General features: G+C 47.2%; 1 protein-coding gene across 1 annotated transcript in view; it reads right to left on the bottom strand.

Moving 5' to 3' along the window:
* Positions 1-14695, bottom strand: part of CGN (cingulin) — a 66938-nt gene extending 52243 nt beyond the window's left edge. The window contains exon 1 of the mRNA XM_033082596.1: positions 14667-14695. The gene's annotated coding sequence lies outside the window, so the exon portion shown is untranslated. The remainder of the gene's footprint in view (positions 1-14666) is intronic.
* Between the last annotated feature and the right edge of the window lie 135 nt (positions 14696-14830).

Consider the following 14830-nt stretch of genomic DNA (forward strand, 5'->3'; position numbering starts at 1 on the left):
CCAAATCCCCAAATTCCCAAATCCCCAAATTCCCAAAATCCCAAATCCCGAAAATCCCAAATCCTCGAATCCTTGAAATCCCAAATCCTTGGAATCCCCCTGCAATTTCAGTTGAAGGATCCCAGGATCAGAATCCCCAAAATCCCAAATTCCCAAAATCCAAAATCCCAAATTCCTGAAATCCCAAAATCCCAAAATCCCAAATCCCCAAATCCCTAAATTCCCAAATCCCTAAATTCCCAAATCCCCAAATCCCTGAATCCCCCAAATCCCAGATCCTTGAATTTCTGAATCCCCAAATCCCCAAATCCCCAAAATCCCAAATCCCAAAATCCCAAATCCCAAAATCCCCGAATCCTTGAAATCCCAAATCCTTGGAATCCCCCTGGAATTTCAGGTGAAGAATCCCAGGATCAGAATCCCCAAATCCCTGAATCCTTAAATTCCCAAATCCCCAAAACCCTAAATCCCCAAATTCGCAAATTCCAGGAATCCCAAACCCCTGGAATTTCAGGTGAAGGATCCCAGAAGCAGAATCCCCAAACCCCTAAATTCCTAAATCCTTAAATTCCCAAATCCCCAAATCCCTGAATCCCCCAAATCCCAGATCCTTGAATCCCTGAATCCCCAAATTCCCAAATCCCTAAATTCCCAAATTCTCAAATCCTTAAATCCCCAAATCCCTGAATCCCCAAAATCCCAGATCCTTGAATTCCTGAATCCCCAAATCCCCAAAATCCCAAATCCCCAAATTCCCAAATCCCTGAATCCCCAAAACCCCAGATCCTTGAATTCCTGAATCCCCAAATTCTCAAATCTCTGAACCCTTGGAATCCCTAAATCCCTAAATTCCCAAATCCCCAAATCCCAAATCCCCAAACCCCAAAATCCCAAATTCCCAAATTCCCAAAATCCCAAAATCCCAAATCCCAAATCCCCAAAATCCCAAATCCTGGGGATCTGGGGTCTCCAGGAAAACCCGGAACCGACCTGAGCTGGGAGCGGCGCCGGCGGAAAATCGGGAACGGTTCCGGGTGGGCAAAGGGCAGCGGGGGCGGGGCAGGGGCGGGGCCGATCCGATGGGAATTCCGGGATGGACTTTGGAATGGGGGAGGGGCTGGGATCTCTGGGAAGGGATGGGATCAATTCCCTGATCATGGGATCCATTCCCAATCCTGGGATCCATCCCTGATCCCAAAAATCCTGGGATCCATTCCTGGGATTCATTCCTGATCCCAAAAATCCTGGGATCCATTCCCTGACTCTGGGATCCATTCCCAATCCTGGGATCCATTCTCTGATCCCAGGATCTGTTCCCAATCCCGGGATCCATCCCTGATCCCAAAAATCCTGGGATCCACTCCCTGATTCTGGGATCAAACCCTGATTCTGGGATCTGACCCTGATCCCAAAAATCCTGGGATCCATTCCCTGATTCTGGGACCCGTTCCCAATCCTTGGATCCATCCCTGATCCCAAAAATCCTGGGATCCATTCCCTGATTCTGGGATCCATTCCCAATCCTTGGATCCATCCCTGATCCCCAGATCCATTCCCAATCCTGGGTTCCATTCCTGATCCCCAAAATCCTGGAATCCACTCCCTGATCCTGGGATCAATCCCTGATTCTGTGATCTGTCCCTAATCCCAAAAATCCTGGGATCCATTCCTGATCCTGGGATCCATTCCTGATCCTGGGACCTTCCCTAATCCCAAAAAATACTGGGATCCATCCCTGGTCACAGGATCCATTCCCAATCCTGGGATCCATTCCCAATCCTGGGATCCACCCCTGATCCCCAAAATCCTGGGATCCATTCCCTGATCCTGGGACTAATCGTCAATCCTGGGATCCATCTCTGATCTTGGGATCCATCTCTGATCCCAGGTTGGGATTACTGGGAAGGACCTGGATCCATCCCAGATCCCAAGCTGGGATCACCAGGAAGAGCCGGGATCTGGATCCATCCCAGATCCTGAGATCCATCCCATAAAATCCCATAAAAACCTGGAACGGCCCTTTTGGAATCAGGATCCATCCCAGATCCCATAAAAACAGGGAGTGTCCATTCTGGGATCTGGATCCATTCCATAAAATCCCATAAAAACCTGGAGCGGCCGTTTTGGGATCTGGATCCATCCCAGATCCCATTAAAACTGGGAAGAGTCAGGATCTGGATCCATTCCAGACCCTGGGATCCATCCCATAAAATCCCATAAAAACCCGGAACGGCCCTTTTGGGATCGGGATCCATCCCAAATCCTATAAAAACAGGGAGTGTCCATTTTGGGATCTGGATCCATTCCATAAAATCCCATAAAAACTGGGAAGAATTGGGATCTGGATCCATCCCACATCCCGGGATCCATCCCATAAAATCCCATAAAAACCCAGAGGAGCCAGGATCTGGATCCATCCCAGATCCCATAAAAACCTGGAGTGTCCATTTTGGGATCTGGATCCATTCCATAAAATCCCATAAAAATCTGGAGCGACCGTTTTGGGATCGGGATCCATCCCAAATCCCATAAAAACTGGGAAGAGTCAGGATCTGGATCCATTCCAGATCCTGGGATCCATCCCAAAAATCCCATAAAAATCTGGGGGAGCCGTTTTAGGATCGGGATCCATCCCAAATCCTATAAAAACAGGGAGTGTCCATTTTGGGATCTGGATCCATTCCGTAAAATCCCATAAAAACCTGGAGTGTCCATTTTGGGATCTGGATCCATTCCGTAAAATCCCATAAAAACCTGGAGTGTCCATTTTGGGATTGGGATCCATCCCAGATCCCATAAAAACTGGGAAGAATTGGGTTCTGGATCCATTCCACATCTTGGGATCCATCCCAAAAAAATCCCATGAAAACCTGGAGCCACCGTTTTGGGATTGAGATCCATTCCATAAAATCCCATAAAAACCTCGAGGAGCCATTTTGGGATTGGGATCCATCCCAGATCCCATAAAAACCAGGAAGAGTCAGGATCTGGATCCATCCCATAAAATCCCATAAAACCCCGGAGTGGCCGTTTTAGGATCAGGATCCATCCCAAATCCCATAAAACCCAGGAAGAGTCAGGATCTGGATCCATCCCTGATCCTGAGATCCATCCCATAAAATCCCATAAAAACCCGGAACGGTCCTTTTGGGATCTGGATCTCAAATCCCATAAAAACCCGGAGTGTCCATTTTGGGATCTGGATCCATCCCATAAAATCCCATAAAAACCCGGAGCGGCCATTTTGGGATCAGGATCCATCCCAAATCCCATAAAACCCAGGAAGAGTCAGGATCTGGATCCATTCCAGATCCTGGGATCCATCCCATAAAATCCCATAAAAACCTGGAGGAGCCATTTTGGGATCGAGATCCATTCCGTAAAATCCCATAAAAACCTGGAGCAGCGGTTTTAGGATCAGGATCCATCCCAAATCCCATAAAAACTGGGAAGAATTGGGATCTGGATCCATCCCACATCCCGGGATCCATCCCATAAAATCCCATAAAAACCTGGAGGAGCCATTTTGGGATCTGGATCCATTCCATAAAATCCCATAAAAACCCCAAACAGCCATTTGTGGATCTGGATCCCAAATCCCATAAAAACCCGGAGTGTCCATTTTGGGATCTGGATCCATCCCAAACCCCATAAAACCCAGAGCAGGTGTTGAATCCACAGGGGAGGGGATTGGGAGCCAGGTTGGGATCGATCCCAAAAATCCCAGATGGCTCCAGAACCCCCCTGGGGTGGGGGAGGGGTGGAAATTCCCAAAATCCGGAACAGGATCCAGAAATTCCCAAAACCTGGAACAGGATCCAGAAATCCCCAAAAATCCAGGAGAGGATTTGGATTTTTCCAGAATTTTGGGAGTGGATTTGAAAATTCCAAAAATCTGGGAGTGGAAATTTCCAAAATCCGGAACAGGATCCAGAAATTCCCAAAACATGGAACAGGATTTGGATTTTTCCAGAATTTTAGGATTTGAAAATTCCAAAATCTGGGAGTGGATCTGGAAATTCCAAAAATCCGGAACAGGATCCAGAAATTCCCAAAAAATCCAGGACAGGTTTTGGATTTTTTCCAGAATTTTAGGATTTGAAAATTCCAAAATTTGGATCTGGAAATTCCCAAAATCCGGGAGTGGATCCGGAAATTCCCAAAATCTGGAACAGGATCCGGAAATTCCCAAAACCTGGAACAGGATTTGGATTTTTCCAGAATTTTAGGATTTGAAAATTCCAAAATCTGGATCTGGAAATTCCCAAAATCTGGAACAGGATCCAGAAATTCCCAAAATCCAGGAGTGGATCCGGAAATTCCCAAAAAAATCCAGGACAGGATTTGGATTTTTCCAGAATTTTGGGAGAGGATTTGGATTTTTCCAGAATTTTTGGGATTTCCCTGGAAAACTGGATGGAAAAAAGGAGGAAAATGGGAAATTTTGGGGTTAAAAAATCAGAATTCTGGGAATTTCGGGGTTAAAAATCAGGAAAATGGGAATTTTGGGGTTAAAAAATTCAGATTTCTGGGAATTTTGGGGTTTAAAAATGGGAAATCATGAAAATGGGAAATTCAGGATTTAAAAAAGCAGGAAAATGGGAATTTTACGGTTAAAAATTCAGGAAAATGGGAATTTCATGGTGAAAAATTCAGGAAAATGGGAATTTGAGGGTTAAAAAATAAGGAAAATGGGAATTTCAGGGTTAAAAAATTCAGGAAAATGGGAATTTGGGGGTTAAAAAAATCCAGATTTCTGGGAATTCTGGGCCTTAAAAGAATAGGAATTTTGAGGTTAAAAATTGGGAAAAAAAATCAAGAAAATGAGAATTTAATGGTGAAAAATTCAGGAAAATGGGAATTTGGGGGTTAAAAAAATCAGGAAAATGGGAATTTCAGGGTTAAAAAATTCAGGAAAATGGGAATTTGGGGGTTATAAAAATCCAGATTTCTGGGAATTTTGGGCCTTAAAAAAATAGGAATTTTGAGGTTAAAAATTGGGGAAAAAATCAAGAAAATGAGAATTTCACGGTGAAAAATTCAGGAAAATGGGAATTTGGGGGTTAAAAAATTCAGGAAAATGGGGAATTGAGGATTTAATAATGAGGAAAATGGGAATTTCAGGGTTAAAAATTGAGAATTCCGGGAATTGCGGCGCTGGCTCCGAGCCCGGGGAGCACAAAGAGCTTTTGTGGCCCCGACCCAGAAAAATCCTTTTGTGATTCCCAAAAAAAAAAAAATAAAAAAACAAAACCAGGGAAAATAAAAAATAAAAAATAAAAAGCACAGAGTTGCTTTCCCGAGGGTTTTATCCTGAATTTTTTTTTTTTTTCTAAAGATAAAAATGGAATTTTGGGAATGGGAAAAGGGAAAATTGAGATGGGAAAAAGAAGGGAAAAAAATCCAAATTATTCCGAAATTTTGCTGGAATTGTTGGGTTTGGGTTTTCCCAGAATTCTGTTTTGTTTTCCCAAAGAATTCCTGAATTATCCCTGATTAATTATCCCTGATTAATTAACCCAGATTAATTATCCCAAATTATTACAAATTAATTATCCCCAATTATTATAAATTAATTATTCTGAATGATCCCAAATTTTCCCAAAATTATCCCAAATAATCCCAAATTATTCCAAATTAATTATCCCAAAATATTACAAATTAATTATCCCAAATTATTCCAAATTAATTATTCCAAATTATCCCATTTTTTCCACAAATTATCCCAAACTAATGACCCCAAATTTCCCCAAATTAATTATCCCAAATGATCCCAAATTAATTATCCCAAATTAAATACCCCAAATTATTCCCAAATTAATTATCCCAGAAATCCAGAAAAAGGGTTGGGAATGGGAATTTTTTAATGGAAAAATTTGAAAAAAACAGAAAATTTCATGGATTCATCAACCCCAAATCCCTGAAAATTGATCCCAAATCCTGGAAATTCAACCCCAAATCCCAGAAATTGATCCCAAATTCTTTAAAAATTAATCCTAAATCCCTGAAAATTGATCCCAAATCCTGGGAAATCAAAACCAAATCCTGGAAATGAATCCTAAATCTTGGGAAATCGATCCCAAATCCCAGAAATCGACCCCAAATCGTGGGAAATCAATCCCAAAATTTGATCCCAAATCCCAGGAAATTGATCCCAAATCCCAGAACTCGACCCCAAATCCCAGAAATCAAATCCAAATCCCTGAAAATCGATCCCAAATCCAGGAACCAACCCCAAATCCCAGGAATTGATCCCAAATCCAGGAATCGACCCCAAATCCCTGAAAATCGACCCCAATTCCAGGAATCGATCCCAAACTCCAGAAATTGTTCCCAAACCTCAGGAATCAATCCTAACCCCAGGAACTGATCCCAAATCCCAGGAATCGATCCCAAATCCCTGAAAATCGATCCCAAATCCCAGGAATGGATCCCAAATCCCAGAAATTGATCCCAAACCCCAGGAATTGATCCCAAATCCCAGGAATCGATCCCAAACCCCAGTAATTTATCCCAAATCCCAGGAATTGATCCCAAATCCCAGTAATTTATCCCAAATTCCTGGAATCGATCCCAATTCCAAGAATCGATCCCAAATCCTTGATAATCAATCCCAAATCCCAGGAATAGATCCCAAATCTCTGAAAATCGACCCCAAATCTCTGAAAATCGACCCCAAAACCCCAGGATTGATCCCAACCCCAGGAATTGATCCCAAATCCCAGGAATCGATCCCAAATCCACGGAGTTGATCCTAAACCCCAGGAATTGATCCCAAACCCCTGAAAACTGATCCCAAATTCCAGGAATCAATCCCAAACCCCAGAAACTGATCCCAAATCCCTGATAATCGATCCCAAATCCCAGGAATTGATCCCAAATCCCTGAAAATTGATCCCAAATTCCAGAAATTGATCCCAAACCTCAGGAATCTATCCCAGTTCCAGGAATCGATCCCAATTCCAGGAATTGATCCCAAATCCCAGGAATAGATCCCAAACCCCAGTAATTTATCCCAAATCCCTGGAATCGATCCCAAATTACTGAAAATCGATCCCAAATCCAGGAATCGACCCCAAACCCCAGGAATTGATTCCCAAACCCAGGAATCAATCCCAAATCCAAGGAGTTGATCCTAACCTCAGGAATTGATCCCAAATCTCAGAAAATTGATCCCAAACCCCAGGAATTGATCCCAAATTCCAGGAATCGATCCCAAACCCCCAAAACTGATCCCATACCGCAGGAATTGATCCCAAATCCAGGAATTGATCCCAAACCCCCAAAACTGATCCCAAACCCCAGGAATCGATCCCAAATCCCTGAAAATCGACCCCAATCCCAGGAATCGATCCCAAACCTCAGGAATCGACCCCAAACCCCAGGAATAGATCCCAAATCCCAGTAATTTATCCCAAATCCCAGGAATCGATCCCAAACCCCAGGAATCCATCCCAAATCCCAGGGATCGATCCCAAACCTCAGGAATTGATCCCAAATTCCAGGAACCAATCCCAAATCCCAGGGATCGATCCCAAACCTCAGGAATTGATCCCAAATCCCAGGAATCGATCCCAAATCCACGGAGTTGATCCCAAACCCAAGGAATTGATTCCAAACCCCAGGAATTGATCCCAAATCCCTGATAATCGATCCCAAATTCCAGGAATCGATCCCAAATTCCTGGAATCGATCCCAAACCCTGGGAATTGATCCCAAATTCCTGGAAATCAATCCCAAATCCCAGAAATCGATCCCAAACTCCAGGAATCGATCCCAGTTCCAGGAATCGATCCCAAACTCAAGAAATTGATCCCAAATCCTAGGAATCTATCCCAAATCCAAGGAGCTTATCCCAAATCCCAGGAATTGATCCCAAATCCCAGGAATCAATCCCAAATCCAAGGAGTTGATCCCAAACCCCACAAATCGATCGTCAGATCCCAGGAATTGATCCCAAATCCCTGAAAATTGATCCCAAATCCCAAGAATTGATCCCAACCCCCAAGAATCGATCCCAAACCTCAGGAATTGATCCCAAATCCCAGAAAATTGATCCCAACCCCAGGAATCGACCCCAAATCCTGGAAATTCAACCTCAAACCCCAGGAACTGACCCCAAACCCCAGTAATTGATCCCAAATACCTGGAATCGATCCCAATTCTAGGAATCGATCCCAAACCCCAGGAATTGATCCCAAATCCCTGAAAATCGATCCAAATACCAGGAATTGATCCCAAACCTCAGGAATCAATCCCAAATCCCTGAAAATCGATCCCAACCCCAGGACACCTCGATCCCTCCCCTGTCCCCGCCCCCGCCGGGATCCGGTGACGTTTCCCGGGATCCGGTGACGTTTCCCGGGAAATGGAGCCGAGGAACCGGAGCCGACGGATCCGATTGCACCGGGGGAACTCGGGGAGAGTGGGAACAACAACGATCCCAAATCCTGGGAAATCTGGGAGTGAAACTGATCCCAAATCCTGGGAAATCTGGGAATGATCCCAAATCCTTGGGATAACTGGGGATGATCCCAATCCCAAATCTCAGGAAAAGTGGGAATGATCCTGATCCCAAATCCTGGAAAAAGAGGGAATGATCCTGATCCCAAATCCTGGGAAAATGGGAATGATCCCAAATCCTTTGGGATAACTGGGAATGATCCCAATCCCAAATCCTTGGAATCACTGGGAATGATCCCATTAACTGGGATAACTGGGAATGATCCTGACCCCAAATCCTGGGATAAAAAGGAATGATCCCAATCCCAAATCCTAGAAAAACTGGGAACGAACCAAATCCCAAATCCTGGAAAAACTGGGAATGATCCCAATCCCAAATCCTGAGAAAAACTGGGAATGATCCCGATCCCAAATCCTGGGATAAAAAGGAATGATCCCAATCCCAAATCCTGAGAAAAACTGGGAATGATCCCAATCCCAAATCCTGGAAAAACTGGGAACGAACCAAATCCCAAATCCTGGGAAAACTGGAAATGATCTCAATCCCAAATCCTGGGAAAATGGGAATGATCCAAATCCTTTGGGATAACTGGGAATGATCCCAATCCTTGGGAAAACCAGGAATGATCCCAATCCTTGGGATAACTGGGAATGATCCCAATCCCAAATCCTTGGAAAACTGGGAATGAAACCAATCCTAAATCCTTGGGATAACTGGGAATGATCCCAATCCTTGGGATAGCTGGGAATGATCCCAATCCCAAATCCTTGGGATAATGGAATGATCCCAATCCCAAATCCTTGGAATCACTGGGAATGATCCCATTAACTGGGATAACTGGGAATGATCCTGACCCCAAATCCTGGGATAAAAAGGAATGATCCCAATCCCAAATCCTAGAAAAACTGGGAACGAACCAAATCCCAAATCCTGGAAAAACTGGAAATGATCCCAATCCCAAATCCTGGGAAAAGAGGGAATGATCCCAAACCCAAATCCTGGGATAACTGGGAATGATCCTGATCCCAAATCCTGGGATAAAAAGGAATGATCCCAATCCCAAATCCTGGGAAATCTGGGAGTGATCCTGATCCCAAATCCTTGGGAAAACTGGGAATGGTCCAAATCCCAAATCCTTGGGATAACTGGGAATGATCTCGATCCCAAATCCTTGGAATCACTGGGAATGATCCCAAACCTTGGGAAAAATGAGAATGATCCCAATCCCAAATCCTAGAAAAACTGGGAATGAGCCCGATCCCAAATCCTGAGAAAAACTGGGAATGATCCCAAATCCCAAATCCTTGGAATAACCAGGAATGATCCCAATCCTTGGGATAACTGGGGATGATCCCAATCCCAAATCTCAGGAAAACTGGGAATGATCCTGATCCCAAATCCTGGGAAAATGGGAATGATCCCAAATCCTTTGGGATAACTGGGAATGATCCCAATCCCAAATCCTTGGGATAACTGGGAATGATCCCAATCCCAAACATTGGGGTAAACTGGGAATGATCCAAATCCTTGGGATAACTGGGAATTATCCTGATCCCAAATCCTTGGAAAAGAGGGAAGGGTCCTGATCCCAAATCCTGGGATAACTGGGAATGATCCCAATCCCAAACATTGGGGTAAACTGGGAATGATCCAAATCCTTGGGATAACTGGGAATGATCTTGATCCCAAATCTTTGGGATGACCAAGAATGATCCCGATACTAAATCCTGGGATAAAAAGGAATGATCCCAATCCCAAATCCTGGGAAATCTGGGAATGGTCCAAATCCCAAATCCTTTGGGAAAACTGGGAATGATCCTGATCCCAAATCCTGGGAAAATGGGAATGATCCCAATCCTGGGATAACTGGGAATGATCCCATTAACTGGGATAACTGGGAATGATCCAAATCCCAAATCCTGGAATAACTGGGAATGATCCTGATCCCAAACCTCAGGAAAAGAGGGAACGATCCTGATCCCAAATCCTGGGAAATCTGGGAGTGAAACCGATCCCAAATCCTGGGAAAACTGGGAATGATCCCAATCCTTGGGATAACTGGGGATGATCCCAATTCCAAATCTCAGGAAAAGTGGGAATGATCCTGATCCCAAATCCTGGAAAAAGAGGGAATGATCTCGATCCCAAATCCTGGGATAACTGGGAATGGTCCCGATCCCAAATCCTGGGATAACTGGGAATGATCCCATTAATTGGGATAACTGGGAATGATCCCATTAATTGGGATAACTGGGAATGATCCCAAATCCCCAGACCCCAAAATCCTGTGGGATTTGCCCCGAATTCCATCCTGGATTTCATCCCAAAATTCTTCACCTCCAGGATTTAATCCTAAATCCAATCCCAATCCCAAATCCAACCCCAAATTTCCCATTCCGAGGAATTCACCCCAAATCCAACCCCAAATTTCCCACCTTGAGGAATTAATCCCGAATTTTCCCCTCCAAATCCCTGAGGAATTCACCCCAAATCCGATCCCAAATTCCCAAATTTCTCCCCCCTCGAGGAATTCCAACCCTGACCCCAAAAAGCCGCAGGGGAAAGAAAAAAAAAAAAAACCCCAAATCCTTCCCACGAAACCCCAAACCCTGCCCAAGGGAAAGGGAATTCCAGAGAAATTCCGATCCCAAACCGGTCGGACCGGTCCGGGAACGCCCGGAGCGATCCCACAAACCCCGCCCCAAACAAAAGGGACAAAAGGTGACAAAAAAAAAAAATAAAGGGGACAAAATTTGGGATTTGTCGGGTTTGGGATCGATCCAGAAAAAATCGCAAATAAAAGGGGATAAAAGGGGGGAAATCGTTTGGATTTGGGATCGCCGGGGTTTGGGATTGTTCGGGGCGTCCCTAAAAGGGACATTGGGACACACAAAGTGACACTGGGACCCCACAAAGGGACACAAAAAGTGACATTGAGACCCTAAAAAGTGACATTGGACCCCATAAAGGGACATTGGGATGCATAAAGGGACACTGGGACCCCACAAAGGGACACAAAAAGTGACACTGAGATCCTAAAAAGTGACATTGGACCCCATAAAGGGACATTGGGACCCCATAAAGTGACATTGGGATGCATAAAGGGACATTGGGATCCCATAAAGGGACATTGGGATCCCATAAAGTGACATTGAGACCCTAAAAAGGGACACTGGGACACCATAAAGGACAGCAGGACCCCATAAAGTGACATTGAGACCCCAAAAAGGGACATTGGGAAACATAAAGGGACATTGGGTCCTCATAAGGGACAGCAGGACCCTATAAAAGTGACACTGAGACCCTAAAAAGTGACATTGAGACCTTAAAAAGTGACACTGTGACCCCATAAAGGGACATTGGGACACATAACGGGACACTGGGACACCATAAAGGGACAGCAAGACCCCATAAAGGGACACTGGGACACCATAAAGGACAGCAGGACCCCACAAAGTGACATTGAGACCCCATAAAGGGACATTGGGACACATAAAGGGACACTGAGACTCTAAAAAGGGACAGCAGGACCCCATAAAGTGACATTGAGACCCTAAAAAGGGACATTGGGACCCTAAAATGTGACACTGTGACCCCATAAAGGGACATTGGGATCCCATAAAGTGACATTGAAACACCTAAAGGGACATTGGGAACCTAAAAAGTGACATTAGACCCTATAAAGGGACACTGGGACACCATAAAGTGACATTGGGACACCATAAAGGGACACATAAAGGGACAGCAGGACCCCAAAAAGGGACATTGGGACCCTAAAAAGGGACACTGGGACACATAAAGTGACAGCAGGACCCCATAAAGTGACAACAGGACCCTAAAAAATTACATTGGACCCCATAAAGGGACACTGGGATCCCATAAGGGACAGCAGGACCCTATAAAAGTGACACTGAGACCCTAAAAAGTGACACTGTGACCCTAAAAAGTGACATTGGGACCCTATAAAGTGACATTAGACCCTATAAAGGGACACTGGGACACCATAAAGTGACACTGGGACACCCTATAGGGACACTGGGACACATAAAGTGACAGCAGGACCCCATAAAGTGACATTGAGACCGTAGAAAGTGACATTGGACCCCATAAAGGGACACTGGACCCCATAAAGGGACATTGGGACACATAACGGGACACTGGGACACCATAAAGGGACAGCAAGACCCCATAAAGGGACACTGGGACACCATAAAGGACAGCAGGACCCCACAAAGTGACATTGAGACCCCATAAAGGGACATTGGGACACATAAAGGGACACTGAGACTCTAAAAAGGGACAGCAGGACCCCATAAAGTGACATTGAGACCCTAAAAAGGGACATTGGGACCCTAAAATGTGACACTGTGACCCCATAAAGGGACATTGGGATCCCATAAAGTGACATTGAAACACCTAAAGGGACATTGGGAACCTAAAAAGTGACATTAGACCCTATAAAGGGACACTGGGACACCATAAAGTGACATTGGGACACCATAAAGGGACACATAAAGGGACAGCAGGACCCCAAAAAGGGACATTGGGACCCTAAAAAGGGACACTGGGACACATAAAGTGACAGCAGGACCCCATAAAGTGACAACAGGACCCTAAAAAATTACATTGGACCCCATAAAGGGACACTGGGATCCCATAAGGGACAGCAGGACCCTATAAAAGTGACACTGAGACCCTAAAAAGTGACACTGTGACCCTAAAAAGTGACATTGGGACCCTATAAAGTGACATTAGACCCTATAAAGGGACACTGGGACACCATAAAGTGACACTGGGACACCCTATAGGGACACTGGGACACATAAAGTGACAGCAGGACCCCATAAAGTGACATTGAGACCGTAGAAAGTGACATTGGACCCCATAAAGGGACATTGGGACCCTATAAAGGGACACTGGGATCCCATAAAGGGACACTGGGACCCTGTCCTGTGTCCCCAGGGTCCCCTTCTGTGTCCCCAGGGCCCCTTCCCGGTGCCACCAGGACCCTCTGCGTGTCCCCAAGCCCCTCTCTGATGTCCCCACACCCCTTCCCGGTGTCCCCAGGCCCCTGTCCCGTGTCCCCAAACCCTTCTCCGGTGTCCCCAGGTCCCTCTACATGTCCTCAGGTCCCTCTACATGTCCCTAGGTCCCTCTCTGATGTCCCCAGGCCCCTTCCCGATGTCCCCAAGCCCCTGCTCGGTGTCCCCAGACCCTTCCCGGTGTCCCCAGGACCCTCTGCGTGTCCCCAGCACTCCCTTCCGTGTCACCAACACCCTGCCCGGTGCCACCTGGACTCTGTCCCGTGCCACCAGCGCCCTCTCCGGTGTCACCAACACCCTCTGCGTGCCACCAGCGCCCTGCCCGGTGCCACCTGGACTCTGTCCCGTGCCACCAGCGCCCTCTCCGGTGTCACCAACACCCTCTGCGTGCCACCAGCGCCCTGCTCGGTGCCCCTAGCCCCCTGCCCGGTGTCCCCACAGCCATGCCCGGTGCCACCAGCGCCATGCCCGGTGTCCCCAGTGCCAGCCCAGTGTCCCCAGCCCCGTGTCCGGTGTCCCCAGCGCCCTGCCCGGTGCCACCAGCGCCAGCTCAGTGTCCCCAGCTCCCTGCTCGGTGTCCCCAACCCCTGTCCGGTGTCCCCAGCTCCCTGCTCGGTGTCCCCAACCCCTGTCCGGTGTCCCCAGCTCCCTGCTCGGTGTCCCCAACCCCCTGTCCGGTGTCCCCAGCTCCCTGCTCGGTGTCCCCAACCCCTGTCCGGTGTCCCCAGCTCCCTGCTCGGTGTCCCCAACCCCCTGTCCGGTGTCCCCAACCCCCTGTCCGGTGTCCCCACCCCCTGTCCGATGTCCCCAACCCCGTGTCCGGTGTCCCCACCCCCTGTCCGGTGTCCCCAGCCCCCTGTCCGATGTCCCCAGCCCCGTGTCCGATGTCCCCAGCCCCCTGTCCGATGTCCCCACCCCCTGTCCGCTGTCCCCAGCTCCCTGTCCGATGTCCCCAACCCCCTGTCCGGTGTCCCCACCCCCTGTCCGGTGTCCCCAACCCCCTGTCCGATGTCCCCAACCCCCTGTCCGGTGTCCTCAACCCCCTGTCCGATGTCCCCAACCCCGTGTCCGGTGTCCCCACCCCCTGTCCGGTGTCCCCCCGCCCCCCCCACTCACCGCCCGCTCCGGCCGCTCCCGCCGCAGCCACCGCAACCTGTTACCTTCGCTAAGCCCCGCCCCTCACCGCTGATTGGCCAGCACCACCCTAAACCCCGCCCATATAGGCGGGGCCTCACCACCAAACCCCGCCCACCACCCCACCGGTGCAGCGTCACGTGGCGCTGCCGCCATTTTGAGGAGGGCACTGAGCGCTCACCGGGGTTTC

Source organism: Catharus ustulatus, chromosome 30 (assembly GCF_009819885.2).
Source record: "Catharus ustulatus isolate bCatUst1 chromosome 30, bCatUst1.pri.v2, whole genome shotgun sequence".
Classification (NCBI taxonomy): Eukaryota; Metazoa; Chordata; class Aves; order Passeriformes; family Turdidae; genus Catharus; species Catharus ustulatus.